Genomic DNA, 22,379 nt, shown 5'->3' on the forward strand with positions numbered 1-22,379 from the left:
CCTGACGTTCACACTAGCCCGGTAACTGGAAGGAGGGCTGGAGCGAGCAACTGCTAGGGTCAGAGAGCACGCTGGCGCCGATGCAGACAGAAGGACGACGGTCGCTCCTCTGCTCGTTTTTATGTCCTGGGTCTCAACTCTCTGTGCGTTTGAGTTGGAGAGGTGACAATGAAAGAGAAGGAGAGCGGAGAGAGAGGAAAACAGAGAAATGGAGAGAAGAGAGGGAAATGGAGTGAAGCATAAAGAGGGATCTTTTTGAACAGGCACCAGGCCTCTCCAGGGGGAGGGGAAGAGCTGTACCCACGACCCTCCCATCTGTTAAGCAGACGGACGGAGAGAGAGAGAGAGAGAGAGAGAGAGAGAGAGAGAGAGAGAGAGAGATAGAGAGAGAGAGAGAGAGAGAGAGATAGAGAGAGAGAGAGAGAGAGGGATGAAGGTTGGGGGAGGATGGGAGAGATGGAGAGGGAGCAGCGATTCAGCACATAGATCTAATGAGCATTCTCTCTCTCTCTCTCTCTCTCCCTCCGAGTCTCAGAAGTGGAGCTGAGAGGACGATGAGAACATATACACTCAGTGCACCACAAGGCTTGATTCTAGGTCGCCTCTCTCCCAAGTGTTTAGTCACTAAAAACTAATATACAGCACACGGTGCTTTTTCACATTCTAATAGACGGTCTGCAGGGTGCTTGTTAATGTGGCTTTGTTATTGAGGACAGACACCGAAGACAACTTCTTTTGGATCAAGGGGGTGGGCGACAAAAACAGGAACTTTACCTTGACTCATGCTCGGGACGAATTTGTCACTTTAAAAGAGAGCTGCACAGTTTATTTTGCGAATGTAGAAGAAAACATAGATGAACCCTGGTTCCAAGAACAAAAGTTTGTGTGATTATTTACGCAGAATTTAATTGTGAGGAAATGTTCAAGTGAAACTGTCCCTCCTGTAAAAGCAGCGCGTGTAGATTTTTTGCTGATGCCGATGTTCTCGAATCCTAATTCTACACGTTATAGCAAATTGGGGAAGGTGATTTATCATGACAGGATTGGCGATGTTTTTCCAAGAAACCCCACCTCGGCAGCGCAGCCTCTGCCCATGGTACATCTGCAACACATTTGGTAATAGCATGTGTCCTGAAAAAAAATATATATAACGCCAGTATCCCCTATCCTCCTAGGAAATGTGGTTGCGAGGATTTGAAATAACATATTACACTGCAGTAAGTAAACCTTTTAGGAGGTGTATGGTACATTAAATAAACGCTCTCTCTTTTTAAATAAACTCCCATTTCCTTGAAGAGGAGGACGAAAAAAAAAGCGCTTTAATATGGTTTTCCAAATACAATCTGAATATCAGTACACACTCAAGGCGCTGCATTTTTTTTTACTCGAGCATTTCTGTCATGAAGAATTTTTTTTTCCTCGAGAACATTAAAGTTTTCTTCTTTTTTTTTTACAGATGTGTAATTTTTTTTTGGAGGTTTTCTTCTTTGTGTTTTTGATGTAGCTCAATACGCGGTGTAAATGTGGATGCGTTTGTGTGAGCGCATTTATGTGCTTTATTTGGAAATAGTGGTACACTGCACTTTATCTCCTGTCAGGATGGATGGAGACGTACCAGCAGGAATGAGAGGAGGGGAAGGATCAAGCAAAAGGAGCGAGTCGATGGCCAGGCAGGATGGGAACAGAAAAAAAAAATGTGTATCAGGTCTCATTGTGCCTCTAATGTCATTACAGGCAGTGACTCCTCTATGTGGCACGCTGCACTCCCCATCTGTCAGAGCGAGATAGGCAGGGTGACGAATGGCTATCACTGCTACTTCCCTCAGCCCCCACCGCCCCCACCGCCCCACTCTAATGTCTGTATCTTTTTTCGAGTGCTGAGGGAGACGAGTGACCTAAACCTGGGCGGTAGCCCACGCGTAGGTGGGCCTCTATGGCTCTGAATCTCAGCAGATATTAGGGCTAATTTAACATGTTAGCGGCTAAAGAGATTAGCAACATGTACATCTGGGGATTAGAGTGATAGTGGTGGATCATCTCATAATGTGTTCATTCCTTTTTTTATTTTCCAGTGAGCGCTCTAGCTAAACTTGAATTTGAGAAGCTGTGTGTGTGTGTGTGTGTGTGTGTGTGTGTGTGTGTGTGTTGGAGGATATGTCTTCACCTGTCTCTCTCCATTAGCTCATGATTTAGTCGGATCATTAGTGAGACAGAGACGGTTTCACATGTATTCTATTTTCAATCTCTATGCGCCTTAGAACTGCGACACCTGTCTATTGATGAGGAGGAGAGTGAGCCAATAGCCTGTGGTTGGCACAAGTTTTATACACTCTGTCAAGCGCTCAAAGTATATTGTTATAAGTAGCAGCTCAAGTGCGACAAGACGAGCTCTAAATTTCTGTCCGTTCGCGGTTCAACCAATTTCTCAACTTAAAACTTCGTGCTTCGACTTTAAACTTAATTGATTTTCATACTAATGAGACTCTGCCAGCAGTCGCCCCCCTCTTATCCTTCAATCCCACAGCTCTGCCCCGGGGTCTTGGAGGACAGAAAGACAGGAAACACACACACACACACACACGGACAGCTCAGCGGAAGGATGTGACATCAGCAGGCACAGACAATCAAAGGTGCTAAAGGTGCTTCCTACCCTAAATCACACCGTTAAGAGGGAAGAAATTGGGAATCAAAATACAATCGGCAAGAGCAGATGATGAGTGGTAATAAACAGAAGCAATACGCTTTCTGAATATTAAATATTTTAGGCCTTACTTTGAGTTCGCTAAAACATAGTTTTAGCTTTATATGGCCATATACTTAGAGAATATATTTAAATTAAACTTAAAGAAACTTTTTTAATGAGGCAAAAAAAAAAACATATTGTGAAAACTCTGGGTTGAAAAATTACAAAACATAAAAAAATATTCCGCCTATTATAAATTATAAAAACTTTTAGAGATATTGAACTTTGTATGAAGCATATTTTGGGGGTAAATACGTCCTTGTGATTGCAGTGGCACAATATGAGATCAAAATATCAGCATAAACAAAAGCACCTTAGCTGCAACAGCTTTCCATGGCAACAGCAATCCAACTGAGACAGGACGAACATTTCTAAACTAAATTACACCGTTTCCATTGAAGGAGCAATCAGAGAAAATTCACCTGTTTTCAAAATGCATAAGAAACAGAAGCACTAATACAGGAAAGATGATGCGTTTACAATTACTTATGACGTGTCAGCTTTTCATGTAAAATTATACACAATTGTCATTTACTGAAGTATTTTGTTTATTGTGAATTCAACAGTGCAACAGCTTTATTAAATTGAGTTGTTGAGTTTTTGTTTTTTTTGCCTCTGTGGCATTTCATTACGGGTCCAAAGAAAATCTGTTTTCTACACAAGGTCCTGTCTGCATGCAGCTGTATTTTCACAGGAAAAAATTATAACTTATTTAATTTCCTGTTGTTGATGTAAAACCCTTTCTGTTAAATTTAATAATGAATTTCAGGTATGTGTTTTTAGATGTAGATATTCTATCACGTACGAAGAGTTTTGCCAACTGTAGTGTGATAGTGTACGGTAGTAATGAGTGGGTAGAAATGGAGGTAGAGGAGTACGGAGCCCTGCTCTTCGTTTGGGCAGCTGCACGTCTCACTCAGCACCAGCAACACAGGGGCCTTGGGCCATCAGAATGGAGGCAGGTAGCCATCCGTCAGAGCCGGCGTGGAGACAGGTGAGAGCCGTCTTTCCATAGCCCATTGCTGACTTCCCCAAGGACAAAATGACTTGACACAATGCGTCAACCCCCCTCTCTGAAAGGAGGCCAAGGGCTGTAAAGCCGCAGCTGCTGGGCCAACGGCAGACGAGTAAGAGGGCACACACGTGAAAGCCGGGCGAAGCGAGACATACGGGGGGGGGATAGAGAGGAAGAGTAGCTAGTAGTGGTTAAAACAGGCATTCCCTGTCGATTGTCAGCAGCTTTGTGTTGTGACAGGGGCTTATAGCCATGAGTGATAAACAAATAAACTTAGAGGACCGCAATGACAAACTTGCCACACACATAGCCTTGTGCCATGCTGGAAAAAATGGTATCAGAAAAAAAAGGAGAAGAGAAGAAAAAAGCAGAAGCATAGGCGAGCCACAATTTGGAGAGGCCCCGGAAAAGGCTGGAATGAATCACCATTTAGCAAATTCAGTCTTTCCATGGCATGAGCATATAAGGAGGGGCACTGGACGCATTCAAGTATAGAGATAGAAAAGAAGATAGAGGAAAAAAAATGAAAGATAGAGCTGACACAGTACAAGGTCGAGTGAAGTTGGGCAGAAGGGTAAAAAAAAAGAGGTTTTGAATATGGAAGTGGTGCAGATTGTGGTGATACGCACATCTGATGTTTAACCCAAATAGCTTCACTTAAGTTTCACTTTATTGACACTGCCACAATTTCTTTCACTTCTTCCTCTCTCTCTCTCTCTCCTTCTCTGTCTCTCTTTCCAGTCATTGTAAAGTCATTTATAAAAGCTAAGCCGCAGGTCATGTTTTCCAGTGAGTGTAAACCACCGTCTCAATGCACATGTTGCCCCCGCGCGCCACAGGACCCAGGTGTAACCGAAGGAACAGAAAACGGACACACACGAGTACATGAGTGATCTATAGGTGCACAGATAACTCATCCCCTGCTTATCTGTTATGTTCATAAAACAACGGGAAAAAAAACACTAATGAACAATGAGCCAATGCAGTGGAGTCGCAGTAGAAACCGTTCAATGAGTGTACCCAGCCCCCACAGGAACAGCCGGGAGTCATGTCACTAAGAACACAAAGCACTGACATATTCACCCAATTATGTTCCCTGCCGAGTATGACAATGTCTCAGGATGTTAGCGATGTTCTCCAGTGGGGGGAGAAGGGCAGAGTGTGTGTGTGTGTGTGTGTGTGTGTGTGTGTGTGTGTTTGTGTCAACCGAGGCTAAGGGCTCGTTGCTGCGCGGGCCACGCTTACTTATGTTCAAGCACAGCAAACTTCCCCAGTACAGTCGCGTGCCCCTCCCTCACCCCGCGCCGTATCAACAGCAGACATCATTGTAAAAGACGATCCGCTGATGATTTCATCACCTCCTCTCCCCCAACCCCCCCCCCCCCCCACATACTCTTTCTCTTTGCCACAGCATTCTAATCACCCTAATTAAAAGCTTTGTTCATTTAGAAATCTCTGATGACAATTTGTTTCACTCTACCCTACAGCAGTGGTGGCTGTGAAGAGAGGAGAATTAAATTTGATCTTCTGACAGCAATTATTAAATGCTCCCTCCTGGCCTCAATTAAGGCCCGCGGGCTAATGCTAACATGGCTAACCCTCATGCAACCACGAGGTGCCGGCGCACTTCCCTTTTTTTCTTCACCGGCTTCGTTTTTTGTCACCCTATTTGCAGCATGTACAGTATGTATGTGTGTGTGTGTGTGTGTGTGCGCATGTGCATCTGTGCGTGACTATCAACTCGGTATGGAAATGCGTGCTTGCTTATGGGTCGTTGTGTGTGTTTGCATCTTGCTAACGGGAAGAGGGTAAATAAAATGATTTCCTTTTTTTTGGTTTGGTTTGGTTTGTTGTAACTAAGTAAGCATGTGGGTGGCAGGCAGCTCTACGGGGAAATTGTGGAAGTTACTATTTTTCCACGTCTCGCTTCGTCAGCAAATTTGCATTCCACAACGAAACTATTACTGTACGTGAAGTGATTGTTAAGCTGTGTGACCACATCAAGCAAGCTGCTGGTGATCTCCTCAGCTTCTCTACTGTTAAGACTTGAGTTCAGTGTGCTGGGGGGGCCTCAACATGCCAGTATATACGTAAAAATCAATAAAACAGACACTTATCGCAATTAGCATAACTCTGGGGCACACGTAGCTTCAGGTTTGGCTGTGTTCTTGTCTTAAAGCTAGGGTTGGTAATGTTGAGAAACTAGCAAGTGTACGCTAGATTTAAAAAATTATCCAACCGAAAAACCCAGCCCAGTGTTGCCAACTCTTTTCCGATGAAAGTAGCTAACAGCACTAGCTCCAAAAGTTGCTAAATTCGCCAAGGTCGGAGGTCACCAAGTCGGCAACACTGACAGCCCGTCCCTTCAGGCCTCCCTCCAAAGCCACTCCCCCACAATTATCATTACGAACATAAACATAATGAACGCGAACATGGCTATTGTTAGTACTCACAGCTCTCAAGCTGGCAGCATGTGGAAGACTCCGGTGACGTGCACGCAGGCAGGCAGGTAGGTAGCTCTTCCGATTATTTCATTTGGAAATGATTGGATGGGTTTATTACAGTCCTGCGACAGCCACAGATACCAGCGTTTTTTCTTTATTTTTTGTCAGAACATTTCTTTTCGAATTTTGGTTTGATTTTTTAAAGAGAATTTCAACAAATATATCAAAAGTGTTTTTGAAGATTACCAACCCCTAGGTTTAAAGAGAAAAATGAACCTTTAAAAAGCTGACAAAAACTACAAATTCCAGCTAACACTGAAGAACTTGGCCTCTCCCTGTAGTTGTGACACTCCAACAGCACTATGTGTCACGGTCACAGCCTTGCTGGGCTGAAGTGAGAGCCACAGCACTGCTTTGAGTCTATGCACAGCGTGTGGGTAATTTGCAGAGAAGTAGAAGGTTGCACACTTCAACAAGGATGTCCTTCATAGATTCGACCTTCTGTTTTTTTTTTTTTCTCTCTTCCTCTGGTCCCTGTGCTCTGCTAGGAAACCGAGTAACCTAGATCGTAGAGTCGAGAGAGAGAGGGACTGTGACAGAGGAAGAGAGAGAGACAGAAAGAAGTAGAGACAGAGGTAGAGGCTGAGCAAAAGAAAGAGGAGGGCAGATTGAAGGGAAACAGAATTTGACACCCCACCTACCCACCCGACACTTAAAAAAAAACTAGGATGATGTCAGGTTCACACCACTTTTTTTCTGGTTACCACAAGCTGATTGTGCTGATTATTGGTGAGCATTGTTTCCCTGTTGACGCTGCGCATCATTAAACAGAGTTTGTTCCACTGTTAGTGTTTGTTTAAGCAAGGCTGGTATAGTGTTTCCAGGCACTGTCTCTTCACCGCAGACACACAAACAATGTAAACTTGAGACACAAGTTGTATGCATTGCATCTATAATTGATGTTACTCCTGTGCTTTTTTTTCAAGTCAAACATACAAAGAAAGCAAATTAAATGAAAAAGCAAATGTATATTGAAAACTTTTCCTATTTCTATGATGAAAAAATGAAGACAAGGGTCTTAAAAATATGTTTTTCAGCACGTAGCCTGAACTACTCCCACAGTGCTCTACAGTTCCCAGAGGAGGGCTGGCGGTGCGGTGCATGAGGATAAAGGTTGTGTGGAGTTTGGAGGGTGTGTGGCGACACACGCTACCTACAGATCAGCCTCTGTTTAGGGGAGTGGCCCCACCAAGGCCAGAGCCGGGCCAGACCCAGTCCAAGCCTCTCATTAGTCATCGGCCGGGTGCCGCGCTCCTTTTTGGAGTGGTTAAAGGGGGGAACCGGCGAGGGTCTGGCAGTTCCACTACACTCCACTCCCAGCACCATCACAACCCAACCTCATCAAAGCGGGCGCTCGTAATTTGTCACAGAAAGCAGCCAATTAACATATGTTAAGGGAGGAGGGACGACGTGAAGGAGGGAGGAGAGGAGGGGGGGAGAGAGGGCGAGTGAAAAAAGATAGCGTATGATTAAAGAGTCTGCACAGCTGCACAAAATCAAGATGGCAAAGAGAGGTTTGAAAGAGACCTCAGACCCAGTAATCTGATAAAGCTTACTGTTACTTAACCCCAATGAGTGAGGGAGAGGGAGAAGGAGAGAGGAGGGGAATGAAATAATAGAGACAAACAAATATTAAATTACTGCTGTGAAGCTACATGCTTTGGCAGCGTGCCTCTGCTCTCAATATGTGGCTACAGTGAAGGCCACTGTATCACACGGAGATGACCCTCTCGCCAAAGCACCGCTGCTGTTTGACCACGCTCTATTTTTAGCCCATTGTGCTCAACGTAGTTCACAGTTTTGCTAAAAAATCTGCCACTTTTTTACACTTTTTTTATCCCTAAATTTGAATGCCTGGTGCACCACGGCAATTTAGCTCCTTTCTCATGAAACAAAAAGGTGTTTTTTTTTCATTTTTCATTTATTTTTCCGTCGCAAAGTCTCAGACAAGTTGCTTACATTCTGACTTGTTTGTTTGCTTTCAAATTCTTGTTCCTCATGGTTTGGTTTTTAACATGCTGTGTGGTTATTTATGCATGTGCGCACGCCTGTGTGTCTGCGTGTGTGTGTCTATGTGTGTGTGTGCACACATTTATATGTCTGTTACTGTTGATGTTGTTGTCGTAGGAACATCTTGTGAAGTGAGTTGTGTGATATTTTGCCTTGTTGTTGGATATGGTGGCAGGCTGAATGCATTAGCAGTGCACGGCGATGCCATTCTGTGTTCTGTCGTCTCTCAGCCACCTCTGCCTTGTCTCTCTCTGCCGCGACTGATCACACGGGCTGACAAGCAAGTTTGGGTCTCCGTCTGCCGCGCCATCGTTCGCATCCTACGTGGGCTCCGACTCTTTCAGCGAGCGAAATAAAGAGAGGCGGGGAGGAAGCTTTAAACAAATTTGAGTGATTTTGGAATTGTGCGTCAAGTCGTAGGGAAATCCCCCCCAAAACAAAAAAGGCAGCAAAGTTGAAGAAGTGTGTATTCCTAATACAATTATTTGAAAATAAATATTATTGTTATTTTGACTTAAAATCAGAGATGAATGTCGACGGTAAAACCACAAATGGCCGACAGAGAAGCATACCCTACACTATATATAAATCATGACTGTTTCTTTTTTCCTCCTCTTCCTCTCTCTTGCACTCTTATCCTCGCCATCAAGCATTAATCGTTATTTATTTATTTTTCCTATTTGGGAAGTAAAGGGCTAGAGTGGAGGAGCGGAGGAGTGAAGGAGTGGGGGATGGCGGACAGAGGGGGCGGCAGCGGCGAGTTGCGTTTGGTTCACAAGGCTCGCTGCTCGGTTGAATTTTTCTCTTCTCTTCTCCTCTGCGTTGCGAGCTGGTGGTTCAGTGAAGGACCTGGCTGCCTGGAGTTCCCCCCCCACCCTCCACTCAAATCCCTCTGCTGCGAGCACAGCTGCACCGTTCACATAACCTCGCCTGCCCCCTCCTACCACCCCCCCTCCCAGCTAATGATAGCGGAGCACGTCCCCTCCACAAGGCAACAGCTTTTTCCACTTCATGTACATACACACAAACTTAGCGAGCACGCACACGAGATCAGCGGACACGCGCGCACACACTGGCGGGCACAACATCTCCCCTTTTTCCTTCTCTTGGTTCCTTCCCTTCATTTTTTTCTCATATCATTCAATTTCTTCCCCTTCTCTTCACCCTGAGAAAAGTCCCCTGGCCTCCTGACCCAAAGAAGGCCTGAGAACGTTACCACCCCCCCCCACACACACAACTCCAAACTCCCGGTTTTTCCTCCCTCTGCACAGCGAGTGACCTGCATCACAGCTGTGTGTGGGAATTTGTACGGGTGGGTGTGTTTGTGAGAGTGTGTGAATGTATGTATTTGCACATACCTGCGCACGCCAATATTCACACGCCTGTACATCGCCGTTTTACTGCATGTGTTATACATTTACTTGCAGATTTCTGTTGTGTCTATGTAAGCAGGAGGAAGAGGAGGAGGGAGGCGAGGGCAGCTCTGGGCTCCTGCTGCACCTACTGTGCATTATCCCAAATAAACAACTCATTACACGTGTACTTAACCAAGGGGAGCTGGCGAGCAGTGCGAGCTAATCCCCGTTATCGTTCTTCCTAGCGTTTCTCTTCCGATTAGGCTACAGGGGAGAGGAGAAGGTAGGCTGCTTCAGCGCAGGAGGAGGAGGAAGAGTGAGGAGGAGGAGGCGAGAGGGAGAGAGAAGAAAGAAAAAAGCATTTGAGTTAACTTCCCACAAGTGCCTTTCTTACTTATAGTATCCCTCCTCGCTCTATCTTTCTCTCTCTTCCCTCTCCCGCTACCCTCTTGCCTTCTCTCCTTTCTTTTCCCTGTGGATTTTGCACTGCTCTTCCTTGTTTTCGACCATCTCTCAGAACTGGGTCATCGACAGACTGTGCGGCAGCATTTTGAAGAACATGGGAGGGAAAAAAAAGCGTGTTCTTTCTATGAGAACAATCCAAGGCTTCTTTAACAAGTAGCCCGCTTATCAAATTAAGCTGTCAAAAGCACATTAATAACAGGCAGCACAATTCCCTTCACAGAGAACGAGGGGAAAAAAAAAAGGAATGATTTCTCTTTCGCCGTGTAAAGAGACAGTCCACCAAGGGCAGTAAAGCTTTTCAAAGATTTCTCCCTCTCTCTATCTCTATTTCTCTCTCTCTCTGTCCCATTCTTAATGTGATTACGGGGCCCCTGTTATGAGGGGCCAAGATGTAGAGTGCCACTCATTTAGAGGGTGAACAATATCTCGGGCTGGGATGCAGCAGGGATGATGCTCATGTTTAACACAATTACAGGCTTAACATGTGCTTTTTTTTTACACTTTCTAGACACTCCACTTGTGCCGGATGACAGTTAAACAGATAAAAGAGCATCTCAGGGTGATAACGCGGATTCAATACCAAATAATTAGATGGTTGGATGTAGGAATACGATGCCCAGTAAAGGATAAGAGGAATAAGATACAACACTGTTATCCACCCACATAATTGAGACATTAAATATGCGTTTGACCCTGGAAGATCTGAACCTTTTCATAAATAAATAACAGGCTACAATAAGCCAATTCCACCCGCAAACATCATTCGTCAGTTTGTTCACACATTCTGTATTTACTGAGCGCTCCATCATTCCAAAAAACACTGATTATACCCTCAAAAATGTGGCATACCGTAAGAAAGTGAGAGCAGAATGTGAGGGAAACAGTGTACACTGACGCAGAGAGAAAGTTAACACTCTCGGCGCTGTTCACATGGCATATGCCTGCGACGCAGAGACAAAATTAACAAGACACCTCGGCATACAGATGGCAGCGAGGAGAGAAAACCACCCTATGACCTTACACTCGTAGACTAAGTGTCGGAAAAAACACACTTCTCATTTTGAAGACACTCCATTGTGTTTGCCATCTTGACACTCCTCTTAAAGCCTTGTACTCTGCTCAGTGGTTGTGAAAAGAAATTAATTTTTTTAATCCATACTTTATTGAATCTGACAGTGTCAGCTAGGCTGCTCATGCTGAACTGCAAGCCCTTTTGTGTTTTACTCCAGAGACTGATTCTCTCACACCCTCGATTTGAGTCCCATCCTGTTTGCTCGGCCCCCCGAGGGGGCTGCTCTGCCCCGCCGTGGCCCAGAGTGGGCCGGCCGGCCGGCGGTGGATGGATGTGACGTGGAGGCACTGGGACTCTGCTGGAGGGAGGCTGGAGCCACGACAGGTATCCCCCGCACTTCCTCAGCTATTTATAAAAACCATGAGTCCAGCACAGGGCCAAAAATAAGATGGGAGGCCATTTTTATCCCAAATAATAAAAGGTGGCTCGCTCCTTTACACACGCACACCAGGAGCATAAAAATATCCACCAACACTGCACAAGAATTAACAACAGATACTAACAAAAGTGAAAAGCTCCTCACTAGACAATGAAACCATCTCTGTCCTCCTATCGGGCATGCTCAAACGTGAACATTCACACACACACACACACACATACACACCAGACAAAAGTCAATATCAAGGCTGAGCTATTTCTGTAGAGAGCACTATTTAGGAAGTGTGGGCTGGGTGCCAGCATTCTCCTCAGTATCGTCTGGGCGTCATTGCACTGCCGCTGTTATACAAACTCACCTCTTTCCTCTCTCACCCGCTCCTCCTCACCCTTTCCACCAGGCCCCTTGCTCCATTGTCAGTGCTCTCTCTCTCTCTCTCTCTCTCTCCTATACACACACAAGGTTATTTGTTTTTCCACTGGGTCGAACCACAGTGCCAGGTGAAAGCATCTATTGGCAGGATAAAGAGAGTGGCTGGTGTGAGATCACAAGGCCCCACTCTGCCCAGCAAACCTTGAAGTGAAGCGCCGGGCTGGAGTTTCAAACAAAGTGCCCCCTCATTCATTATACATGCAACTGCACTGAAAATCTCCTTCCGCAACACCATCTCTTCTCTCTCTCTTTCTCTCTATCTTCCTCCCTCTCTCCTCACATCGGCCCTCTCCTTTTTCTCTCTTTTTTTTTCCAGACAGAGCATCCATAAAGTATGAATAAAATTAATGACATCACGAGCTGCACTTTGGAAGAGCCACTGTAGGAAAAAGCCATACATCACAGGGCAGAAGGAGACCAACGAAAAAAAAAAAAAAATTGACAGAGAGAGAGGGGAGAAAAGGGGTGTGTGTGTGTGGGAGGTGTTGCTTCACCCTTCTCCACCCCTCAGGGCACTTCATATTGCTGTATGTTATTGTGTGTTATTAAGTTTGATTTCAGCTGAAAAGTTTGAGCACAATTCATTTTTTTCTCTCTTTTTCAAATCATGTAGCAGCAACACCCCTTTTTCTTTTCTTTGTCCTGCTTACTGTTTTTTTCTGGTCAGTTGAGTAATGTAAGAGTTCAAAACAGTCCTGTGCGGCGCATTCTTTTACAGGCTGGCCTTTGGTGTGGGAATGGCACAGATGACAGTGGAAAAGGAACACTGGTGTGGACTTTGGCAGGACACCGCCGCCTGGTTAAGCTGCGCGCTGCGCAGAAGAGAGGGAGAGCACTGAGCGCGGATTCTTACACTGTTTCTCGACTTAGACGGTGTTAACAGCATTTTCAACAGCGCAGTCCCCTCGGAGTTGAGCAGCAAAACCTCCTGATGTTTCAGACTTTGCCCAGAAATCTGAGACTCTAAAATGAAAAACAAGCATCGCATTTAAGACTGTAATATTCTTCCTTAGAGCAGGGGAAAAAAAGTTGGATTTATCAATCGCTCCGCCTATTAGTGGCAATTTAGTGCGACACTGTTTCATCACAAGAGCAACATCACACAAAAAGCCTGACTGGGTAAAATTCGGGTCCTTATTTCCTCTGAATCTAAAAATACGCGACAGCAACGTGGAGCTCTGCAGATGGGGAGCGGTGGTGGTGGTGGCAGCGGCGCAGATTGTGGCAGCCGAGTGAGCAGAGGGTTTCAGATGGATGTGAGCTTGTGTGAGGCCAAGGCACAGAGCTACCTCTGTGCGTCTCGCCGGACTATGTTGCAGAATGACTCGGCTATGTTGCAGTCGTGACAAAGATAAATTACAGCCACTGGAAAACATTTCTGATTTTTTTTTTCTCACCCTTCTCCACACCTCTTTTCTTTTTTTTTTTTGGCATTGGGTGTAGTCCAAATGTGTGCCACACTAAAAGGAGATGGTGGATAGAAGGGGTTGGGGGGCTCTCTGAAAATATATTAGGGGGGTAGGAAGTTGCCCCTCACCGTTCACATGTCAGGTAGTGTGTTTTATGATGGAACATGCCTTCTGTCGCCAGATTTATGCACATGGACAGCAAACACTTCTCCTCCAAACTCACTAAAAAGGGATTCCCAGTTAATTCTGGATTTAACGCACAACATGTCCAGAGCAGGTATTGCAGATATACACTGCCTGGATTCTGTCTGTTACACTGCGACTGAATAAAGATTACAAATTTCACAGGAAGGCAACTGAAGTAAGGTGTCTGCTGGGGAAGTTAATGATCTCATTTAAACGCGTTCATTTCAAGAGTTAAGTCTCGCTGCTGGGGCATTCAGCCTGATCTGAACCGTGCAATGTTTAGACAAAAGAAATCCAACCTCTGTTCTACTCTAAATGTTTCTCTTTGTCTTATCATTCAAAGTCCTCTGCACCCTGCACTCCTCCTGCCTGCTCGCCTCCCAGGACTCTCTCCCTGTCCAAATATTGCAGGCAGCAGGCCTCAAGTATGGCGAGGTGTTCTGGGTGTCTCTTTAGGTGGGCTGCAGCTGACGATATGATTGTGTGGTCAGCGGTACATACTGAGCACAAGACCACCCAGCAGGCAGCTGCCGCCATAATGACCAACAGGCCCGGGGCAGGAAACAGGAAACAGGAAGAAGAAGAAGGCAGGACATCCTGTTCATCAGAGTGACATCACAAAAGCTGCACTCTTTTAATGAAGAATACCAGATCAGATCTGCTCTTAAGTCACCTCAGCTCAAATGCATTTCTATCTACGTTTTCTCTCTGTATGTGTGTGTTTCTCCGTCTTTCTGCGCATCTGTCTTCTCAGTTTGCCTTTTCAGCCCTCACACTGACACTGTTTTCCAGACTGCTCCATCATCCCAGACATCAAATCCTACCCTCCTCAGTGTGAGAAGAAAAGGAGAGAAAGAAATACACGCATTTTCATTTGAATATACACCAGCGACAACCTCACAAAACTCGGAAAAAAACACAAAAGCACAAACATTCCGACGCGCAAACAGACGGAGACAAGACACGAACTTGCACACACACACACACACCTCCCAGACACACAGCGCAGACTGACAGACAAACACACAAAGAAACAGCAAACACAAAGCACAGCACAGCCAGAAGTCTACTTTATGCAGAAATATTCTAAAGTGTGTTTTACAATACAATTAAACATCAAAGGCGGATATATTCCTCTGTGATCTTTAACACCCCAGTGAACAAACCCCACACCCCCCCATCCACTTACAGCATACAGAGAAAGTTGCTGAACGTCACCGCTAATTACTAGATAGAGACAGAAGGAGACTTTGCATCATTATGCAAAAACCGGGACATATTCAAATATATGCATTCAATGCACCGTAAACCATTCAAGGACTGTGTTATTTACTTTAGATTATTATTTTAAGTTTTATGAGTAATTGCAGCTCTTATGAAGATATACAGACAGCGCTCCTAAGGCTAAGAAACATTTGGGTAAACATTTCTAACAGTTAGGACAAAGAAAAGGAGATCTGTTTCAAAACGAGTACATAAACACATGGCGAGGTTGAGCCCTACGCTTTTCATTAGTGCTATTAAAATGTATGAAAACCAAAAAAGAGTTTTCCTCCAATGTAGCAAAAGAGGGAACACCTGCCTCGTGCAATAAACAAGAATACAACAAGCCCTTGAGTTATTGTAAAACTTAAGTATTTTCATCTGCTTATAAACAGACAAGAAAAAAAAGTTATGGCTTAACATCTCTACATTATTTGTGTCAGATAAATTTACTAAAAAAAGAGGTTATCCTTATTGTATCACATCTGGATTTTTTGGTGTTCTCTGTTGCATTTATTTGACAGAACGTAAACCAAAGCATACTGCGTTATTTACAGGATATACAGGCACGTCTCTCGACAGTTCCTTATATATATATATATATACGTGTGGTAAATAAGATTCTCTACAACTGACTCTTATATTACCTTCTCATTTGAGCCAAAGGGCACAGACTCCAATTACAGCACTTCAATATCTACCTGCAGATCTTGCCAACCTGCAATCTGCAAATGAGTGTTTTACTCGCATTTAACTGAGCAAACTCTGCAAACCCCTTCCAAAATATTTGAAACCATTAGAGGAAAAAAAACAACTTTAAAGCGTGGCAAAAAAAGCGGCCATTAAATTATTTGCTTAAACATAAATGCTTCTGATGTTTCCATTAAGAATAATGTTTTCATAGAAGGAGGGAATGTGCCTTCTGTACAGTATTAAACGTCTATGCTCTGAGGCAGCACAGTGGTATACTTTACTCCTTTTTTTAAATAAGGTGCACTGATTTTAAATAACTCATTAATGAGCATTATATTAGACATTTATTATGATTAAAGATATAAGCAATAGGCCATGCTGATTTAGTCTGAGCACTTTTCAAAAACACATGGCGAAACCCTGACCATGGCACACAGTGTGTCCCTTCCCTTCACTTAACTAAAGCTCCACTGAGCCCCTGGTGTACAGCAAAGTGCCCTGACAATCGGCTCAATGCCCTGGCCAATCACAGGGACACGTGACCTCCTAATCCCTCTCTGTGTGAAGGGGTAAGAGTTTGTTGTCAGTGTTGGTTTTGTGAATCAGCGCCCCCAAAATCCCAAATGATTTGTCAAGAGGGAGAGGTCTTAAGAGAATAAGAGAAACAAAAGCAGTGCAGGCCAGATAGTGTGGGTGTCGCTGTGTGCATGTGTGTGTGTGTGACAGAAAGACAGAGAGAGAGAGAAAGGAGGCAGATCCATGCTTTTTTGCCTAGGCATGTGTGTGAGTTTGCATGCGACTGCGTGCATGTGTGTGTGTGTGTGTGTGTTTGCACAGGGTCTCTGAGATTACAGAGCTTGGCTGACAGAGTCCTCTGTGTGTAATCGTGGGTCCACATGCGAGCGCTCACCTTCCTCTGAGCGGATTAACCTAACGCTAAATCCCAAGAGAGCAACAGGCCAGACAGGCCACACAGAACAACTTCATTGACGATGGGCAGGAGAGGGAAGGCCATGTGTAAAAATCTTTTTAAAGACTAATACACTTTTAAATATGTTTTTCAGGAGTAAACAACTTGAATAAAACAACATAAAGGATTATATAAAAGTAATGGGACAATGCACAGGACATTAAAATGTAAAAAAATGTACCTCAAATGTTGCATATACTTTATGTAGGCTGATTTTTTATTAATTGAATTAACTGTGAAATGTAAGTGACTGAGTGTATGCAGTACGCTTTTCAGAGTCACAAATTAGGTTGATATGCTGTAATAGCAGCAGCAACACTTGATCACTGTGCCTTCAAAATATCTCACTAATAGACTCTTTCAAATGTAATAGTTCTTATATATCTCAACATGTGCTGTGAATATTTTATTACTTTTATTAATTTGGAGAAAACTGCAGCTATCTCTACATTAATAGCATTTTTTTTTTTTACTTTTAAAATGGACTGAATTTATTTCAGTGATATAATTGCTGTTTCAAATTCACAACCATATGGGTACAGATATTAACATGTAAGCTTATATTAATGAATACAGCCCAGTTGGTTCCACAATCTGTCTAAAATTAAAATTAAATATACAGTTTTTTAAATTTCATAACCATCGTGTGCACATTTCATCAGTGGGCCTCGTATGAACACTTTTTGAGTACAACACAAATAAATCCAACTGGATTTCTAAAAGCTGCAACCTGTGAAAGTTGCCACAGGTTAATTATGGTGTCATTATTAATCCTCTCACTGCAACAGGTTCAATCGAGCCACCCGTGACTGAACTAAACTCACTGTATAAATATATCATTCTCGCTGAATAGTGGAATAAGTCTAAACAACCTCAGTCACAAAGTCTCAGAGAAGGAATTATAATTCAGCCTGAACACACCAGATCTCCTCTATAACACTGATTTACAGTACTGTTATGACTGTAATAAGAAGTCTGGCAAACTGTGTTCTCCTATATTGTAGTTTGGAAATGTTTACATCATTCAGTCTTTTTCTAATATATTTCTGAAAGTTGCCAAGTTATACTGATTTAATGTGTAATAACAGCATAATTGTGATCATTAGTGCACCTCAGTTTACACAAGGATTACATATCTACAAAGTAAATAAGGCCATAATACAGTATGTGTAGTGTGTTTCCCTGCATTGTGTTGCTCTAATTAAACTAATTATCTGAAATTTAAAAACTTTCTAACTGTATACATTTTTTTTATTTTCTATTATCTTGGGAGTTTTTGAAGTTTCTTATCATATTATTTTGTAAAATTATTTCCATCAGGGCACATTAAACACTACATTTTAAACTAACAGTGTAACTTTTTCCTGTGTCATCCTCCCATAGAAGAGAAGAGAAGACTGTATTATGGGATATTATTACTGTAAAGGAGGGCAGCGTTTATTCAGTAGATGTGCGCCTGCATGTGGACACGAGAAAAGCTCCACAAGGTCGACAGGAACAGTATAACACCACCTTAAAACACGAAACTCCCCCTAATAACAGGCCATAAACAAGCTATTTGATGTCAGCCTGTTAATTATATGACAAGTCGATCAGAGGGTCCCAAACAAATCGATACACGCAGTTAGTTACTGTACTTAGTTGAAGGAAGGAAGGAAGCGCGCATCAAAATAGACCCTCAAGTTTTCCCCTCAAATACGGATCATATGATGCAACGTGTCTCGTTGGATGTGTTTGGCGGAGGAAAAGTGTGAGCTACTTACTTTATTTCGCGTGAAATCTTGTCCCGGTTGTGAAGTGTTAAAAGGAGACAACAAGCCGGTGAGTCCGCCGGTTGTTTTGGTCCGGCCGACTGACAGACAGGAAGGCTGGATGAAGCTGGCTGCTGGAGCTGCTGCTGGATGTTGGACGGACTTCGCGAAAAAAGACGCACTTAAAATCCAGGAGCGCAACTTAGCTGAGGACGTCGCCGGGAGGAAAAAAAGTAACCTACAGTACGTGGTAGGAGTCTCTATAATGTCAGAGACAACTACTCTCTCTCTCTCTCTCTCTCTCTCTACTCCCTCCCTCCTTCTCTCTCTCTCTCTCTCTCTGGTCGGACAGTGTCTGCTCAGGAGGCGGTGAGGACGCTTCGCCTGGTTTCTCTCTCTCTCTCTGGAGCAGTGATGGTGATGGTGGAGGTGGAGGTGGAGGTGCTGCTGCTGGTCTATTACTGCTGGACTGTTCTGGATCTTGATGGTGATGATCTGTTTCTTCTGTTCCTTCCTCCACAAATCCTGACCGAGTCTTTCCCCAAACCCTCTCCTCTTCCTCCTCTCTCCCAGTGCGAGGAGAAATAATCGATTTTTTTTTTTCTTCTCTTCTCTCTTTTTTTTTTTTGACTCCTGAAAAAGGGGGCGGGCTCACATCTTCTCCCCAACTCTACTTTAATGAAAGAGGCACGGCTCTTTTAATGCTTTATTATTATTACCGCTCCATGCAGCCCCCACGATAGAGTGGACGCACAATTAAGTGCTCAGAGAGGACCACTAGAGGAAGATGATGGGGGGATTGTGTGCTTTAACTAATGAACCAACGGAGAGCGCTTTAAGCATCTATAGACAGGCTAAATACAGCCGACAAAAGTTGAGGTTTTTGTTTTGTTTTATGCAGGAAAAGACAGAAAAAAAGCAAACCTCTCCACTCAGGAAAATAGTAGAAAGAACATATCTTATTCTCTTATTTGAAGGAAAACTAGATTTTAAGACTTGAATGATATGATATGCTTCTTGCAATAAAAAGTCAACTCATACATCTTGTTCAGTAACCCCCAATATATCATTCAGTTCCTTCATTCTGTGCAACATGAATGTGGCCTGTTTTATGCAGAAAAAGACAGGAAAAAAGCAAACCACTCAGGAAAATAGTAGAAAGAACATATCTTATTCTCTTTTTTAAGGAAAACCAGATTTTAAGACTTGAATGATATGATATGCTTCTTGCAATAAAACTCATCTTGTTCAGTAACCCCCAAATATTCAGTTCCTTCCTTCTGTGCAACATGAATGCCTCCTCAGTACAAACTTTCCACCTCCTGCACAACGCCAATCATCCTCCAGGACCCAGCCACTATCTCCTCCAGATAAGCCCTGACACAGACAGTAAGCATGGGGGGGAATTACCCAGTCCTTTATCCATCCAACCAAATGATTTCAAAACATCCACTCTATTAGTGTGAAGATAACAATTAGAACAGCAAGTTTGCCACTTCAGATAAGACGCAGACAGGCAGTCTGAACAGAGATGGATCCCAGATAGGCCTTGTAATACTGCGGCTTCTATTATACTCGAATTATATGGGTGCTATATCAGTTTAAAGAGCGCTTGTCTTGAATGGAGCATGTTATGCTCTAATAAAACCATCAGGTCTCACTCTTGAGTATATAGGGCTGTGGTTTGGCAAGAATCTGGCAATACCATACGTGTCATGATACAGGGGTATCGATTCAATATATTGCGATGTATTTCGATACTGTAAGCAAGGCGATATATTGCGATTTTTTAAAATCTAATTTTAGGAAACGTGTCATAGTTTAAAGAACACACCATCATATTCACAAAATCTGAGTTTAAAAAACTTTTTTATGCAATCAAAGCAGTGGGATCTTTATTTAATTTGCAAAGATATGCACCCTGTCGGTGTATGTGCCCTCTCAAAGTAGTGCTATGATGTTGGACGTTACAGTGATTGTATTAAAAGCAAACACAGATCCTACTGCATAAAAAAGTTAACTTTTTTTACTCAGATTGTATGTATATGGTGGGGTGTTCATTATACTATGACAGTTTTCCTAAAATTAGTTTTTTAAAATTGCAATATACCGCCTTGATTACTGTATCGCAATATATCACAGTATATTGAATCGTAACCCCTGTATCGTGATACGTATCATATCGTCAGATTCTTGCCAATACACAGCACTACTTTGAGAACCCATATACACTGAGAGGGTGCATATGTCGTTGCAAATGAAATAAAGTATTGACTGAGTTAATAATTGCATGTTAACTAGTAATTAAAAAGTGTGTTTTTGAGAATTGATACAGTATCACACAACAAAATATCACGATACTTGATATTTTCGATATTTTCTAACACCCCTATTACTAGTTTTCATCAATCCATCCTCAGAAAAAGAAAATAGATAATCCTGGGTTTTGATAAACATGGGTGTTAGCAATCTTTTTGTGTGGTCAGAGTTTTGATAATCTTTAATCTTCTACTAAAACCGTTAACGGACGGTTTTGCTACCTAAATTCTCCTCGCCGGGGTGAAAACAGATCGCCACTTTTGCTGAGTTGTAATCTCATCCTCACCTTCATTGTATTGGAAGTAATGCACCATCCACTTTTTTACTGAAAATGTTAGTCTAAACCCACTTAATAAACTTTTTTTGTCTAAATGTAGACAAACAGCGAAGCTTTCCTTTATGAGCTTATAGCTTTGCAGCACATGCCTGTCACTAGCAGACTGCGTGAAGTGTAAGTGGACACCATGCAGCATCCTAATCTTTCCCTTCCTTTTGAAGTTCACCTGTGATGCATAAGCCATGTACGCAGCCAGCCAGTCACCCAGTCAGTCAGTCAGGGTAGGAAATGGCGGGACATGCAGTTAATAAATAAATCAAGCTGGCTAATCTGCCTGACGGGCGGACATTACAGCCTGTAATCGAAGCCGCTGGTGTCTGATGACTCGGGATACCACCTTCACATCACCTGACCCTTTAATCTTTAATAGCGTTTCCTCTGGCCCCCCGGACCTCCATAATAATAATCAATAAGGTGCAGTCTGTTAGACACAGTGGGTTCATAAATGCAACATGGCAGATATCAATGGCATCACATATCAGCGTGTATGAAACATTCAGATTTGACACCCTTAATAGACAATTTCCTCCCTTTAAGACGTCTTAGCTACTGGCAAGTGCATTAAGTATGACGTAAGGAATCCTACGGGTGCCTGGATGATCGTACATACCACGTTCAATGTTCCTTCGTCAGCCGTCTTGCGTGCCCCTCAGTCTCGTAGCGTTCTGTCTGCTGTCTGTCAGCGATTCATCGGAGAGGTCCTTTCAGTGTTCACAATGCTTGAGGTTGTCTTTGGTTGGCACCTGGGAGGAGAAGTAACATAGGGAGGCGTGAGGAGGAGAAGAAGAATGAACCCGCCAGTGAAATGGTAATTGTTTGCATGCACTTTGCACATGGTGAGCAGGATCCATGATAACATCTGTGTGTGTGTCTCTGTGTGTGTATGTGTGTGTGTGTGTGTGTGTGTGTGTGTGTGTGTGTGTGTGTGTGTGTGTCCATATGAAGTACAGAGAAATAAATGGGGGGAGGTGGATTGAATACATTTGAATGGTGGAAAAAATCATTAAACGAGGCAAACACTGGCTCATGCATATTCATAAGTGACTGTCTGACTTGTCTACAGGGATAAACTTATAGTGAAGGCATACTCACAGCCTCATTCTAGGCTCACACATTTAATGCAAAGTAGGGAAGACCTACTGTATATTTTGCTCTTGAGACTACCAAGAGTGCATGCATCTGCTGCTAAATCTGAATATGATAGAAACAAGTCAAAGCATTACAGCCAGATTAATGTTACATGTTCAGAGTGTGTCACATTATGCCTTTTACAGCTGATAAATTTAGAGTTAGGTACACAATAACTGTGTGCAAACAAGCAGAGCGTGCTGTAGGTTAAATATTGTAGGTTGTGGCATTTGTGTTATCTTGAGCCAAATTATTTCTCCTTAATTAAAACAAACTTAGTTTCTTGCTGTCTGAAAGTTTCTCACTAGCAATAACTCATTAGCTATTGTCCCTCCCTCCTACACTTATAGA

The 22,379-nt window shown here is 43.2% G+C and overlaps 1 protein-coding gene across 3 annotated transcripts in view; it reads right to left on the minus strand.

Annotated features, from left to right (window-relative positions):
- Positions 1 to 22,379, minus strand: part of mef2cb (myocyte enhancer factor 2cb) — a 76,381-nt gene that overhangs the window by 45,204 nt on the left and 8,798 nt on the right. For 2 of the 3 annotated variants that reach the window (XM_074638236.1, XM_074638235.1), the window contains exon 2: positions 21,511 to 21,643. The gene's annotated coding sequence lies outside the window, so the exon portion shown is untranslated. Of the gene's footprint in view, positions 1 to 18,256; positions 20,366 to 20,849; positions 21,644 to 22,379 lie in introns of all 3 variants that reach the window. The other variant, XM_074638237.1, reaches the window with a different exon arrangement.

This window comes from Sebastes fasciatus, chromosome 6 (genome assembly GCF_043250625.1).
Source record: "Sebastes fasciatus isolate fSebFas1 chromosome 6, fSebFas1.pri, whole genome shotgun sequence".
Taxonomy (NCBI): Eukaryota; Metazoa; Chordata; class Actinopteri; order Perciformes; family Sebastidae; genus Sebastes; species Sebastes fasciatus.